This window comes from Pteropus vampyrus, unplaced genomic scaffold, assembly GCF_000151845.1.
Source record: "Pteropus vampyrus isolate Shadow unplaced genomic scaffold, Pvam_2.0 Scaffold185, whole genome shotgun sequence".
Lineage (NCBI taxonomy): Eukaryota > Metazoa > Chordata > Mammalia > Chiroptera > Pteropodidae > Pteropus > Pteropus vampyrus.
In genome coordinates this window covers 2,872,881-2,875,418 of record NW_011888966.1, presented here as the reverse complement: position 1 = coordinate 2,875,418, position 2,538 = coordinate 2,872,881, and the positions used below count along the sequence as shown (strand labels likewise).

Below are 2,538 nucleotides of genomic sequence, written 5' to 3'. Positions count from 1 at the left end.
TCTTCCCCCGTCTGAAAGAAGTATGAACTTAAATCTTCTGTTCATAAGTCCCTAACCTTTACAGTTGTTTTACCACAACTGTATGAATTCTTTTAAAGTATTTCCATTGTCGTTATTTTTATTTTATAAATAAAATAAACAACTGTATGAATTTTTATTTTATAAAGTGATTATCAAGTTGGATGAAAAGGTGAGCACTTGCTTTTCAAACCCTTTATATTAAGTTGCTAAGATTCAACCACACTGTTGCAAGGCCCTGTATTTCATTGCTTTGGCTAATGTATAAGATTAAACTCTGTGAATACAATGCCATTTATTCATACAACACATTCCTTAAAATGAGCATCTGGGCCATTGCCAGGTTTTTGCCATTATGCACAGTACAGCTGTGAACACTGTTTTACTTACCTTTGTGCTCTTCTACAGAAATGTCCTGGCTACTGTCAACCCTTTACTGTTTCATATACATTTTGGAATTATCTTAGTCAAGTTCTGTGGGGAAGAAAAGAAAAACCTGTTGTAATTTTATTCGGACATCCACTGAATCTACAGAACAACTTTAAGAGAATTGGCCCTATGACACAGCAGCAGTTCCCTCCTTACATGGGTTTCACTTTCTGAAGTTTCAGTAACCTTCACTGACTGCAGTCCAGAAATATTAAATAGAAAACTGCAGAAATAAACAAAGCATAAGTTTCAAATTGTACACTGTTCTGAGAAGCATGAAATCTCAAGACATCCCACTTCATCACTCCTGGGACGTGAATCATCCCTTTGTCCAGCATATCCATGTTGTATATGCTACCTGCTCATTAGTCACTTAGTAACTCTCTCAGTTATCAGATCATCCGTCACAGTAATGCAGTGCTTATGTTCAAGTAACCCTTATTTTACTTAATAATAGCCCCAAAGCATAAGACTAGTAATGCTAGCAATTTGGATAGGCCAAAGAGAAGCCATAAAGTGCTTCCTTTAAGTGAAAAGGTGAAAGTTCTCTACATAATAAGGAAAGAAAAAAATTGTAAGCTGAGATTGCTAAGACCTACATACAGTAAGAATAAATCTTCTATCCATAAAATTGTGAAGAAGGAAAAAGAAATTTGTGGTAGTTTGCTGAGAGAGAAAAAACATATTCACATAACTTTTATTACAGTATATTATTATAATTGTTCCATTCTATCATTAATTATTCTTGTTGATCTCTTACTATGCCTAATTTATAAATTAACTTTTATCACAGGTATGTATGTATAGGGGAAAAGAACATAGTATATACAGAGCTTGGTACTGTCTGTGGTTTCAAGCACCTGCTCAGGATCTTGGAACTTATCCTTTGCAGATAAGGGAGAACTAGTGTATTAAGAATTCCTATCCCTGAACATGGTATAACTCTCCTAAATAAATATCTCATTTATGTATTCTTTGATATCTCTTTAATTTTATATCTTCATTTTATAAGCCTTACACATATTTTGTTAGATTTATTTCTAAGCCCTTGATAATCTCTAATACAATTACAGTTTCTTCTCTTTAAAAGTATAAATTTTTGTACTTCGTAACTTCTTAAAATCTAAATTCATGCCAGTAATAATGACTTTTTAAATGTAAAGCCTGGCTGGTCTACAATAAGCAGGGTAAGTTTTTAATTTTTCAGTATTGAGTGGGAGGATTCAGAACTGAGATTTTCTCAGAAAGCTGATTTCATCTTTTATGATTTTGGCTTTAGTCTTCATTCTACCATTGTTGGCTCTGAGGTCTTAGGGTTAAGTCTTTGCCTCCTCCGGGCTCAACATTACTGATCGCAGTTGTCTCAAAATGGCAACCATTAATATCTTCACTCCCTAAACACAAGTTATTTCCCCACTGAAATGAAATCTATTCCTCCACCCCCCCTTGAATTTGGACCAGTCTATTATTTTTTCAACAAATAGAAATGGTGATTTGATATTGTATAATTTCCAAAGATAGGTCATTAGAAGCTTGCAGCTTCTGTCTAGGTCTCTTAGAATGCTCACTCTGAGAGGATCCAGCCACCATATAAGATGAGACCACCATGCTGTGAAGAAGCCCAATCTAGTCATACGGAGAGGCCAGGTTAAAAGAGAGATGCCTAATCAACCCTTGGCTCCTTCAGCCATCCCAGCTCAACCAGGATATGAGAGCGAAGAAGTCTCCCAATGATTTTAGCCACAGATGCCATCTGAATGCAACTACACGAGATCTCAAAAAAAAAGAACTCAAAGATCTCAAAGTTCAGCTGAACTTTGTCAACATACAAAAATGTGAGATAATAATTGTTGTTTGAAGCCATTAAATATCAGATGGCTTATGTATCAATCAGAAACGATAAGCAATAGATAACTAAAACCAATGTTTTTTAGACTGGGTTTGGTAGAATTTCCAAGAAAACCTGTTGGAGAATAGATTGGCTTGTAAGGCTCTATGCTTTCCTCATCACTTTCTTCATCCAGGGAAGATCTTTCCTTATCTCTTATAAGTGTAGTCCTACAAATAATTTCTTTAAAAAAAAGAAAGAAA

The 2,538-nt window shown here is 34.8% G+C and overlaps 1 long non-coding RNA gene across 1 annotated transcript in view; it reads right to left on the bottom strand.

The window, feature by feature from the left end:
• Positions 1-399: 399 nt before the first annotated feature.
• LOC111746363 overlaps positions 400-2,538 on the bottom strand; it is a 107,237-nt gene continuing 105,098 nt past the window's right edge. The window contains exon 6 of the long non-coding RNA XR_002783066.1: positions 400-492. This is a non-coding gene — a long non-coding RNA (uncharacterized LOC111746363). The remainder of the gene's footprint in view (positions 493-2,538) is intronic.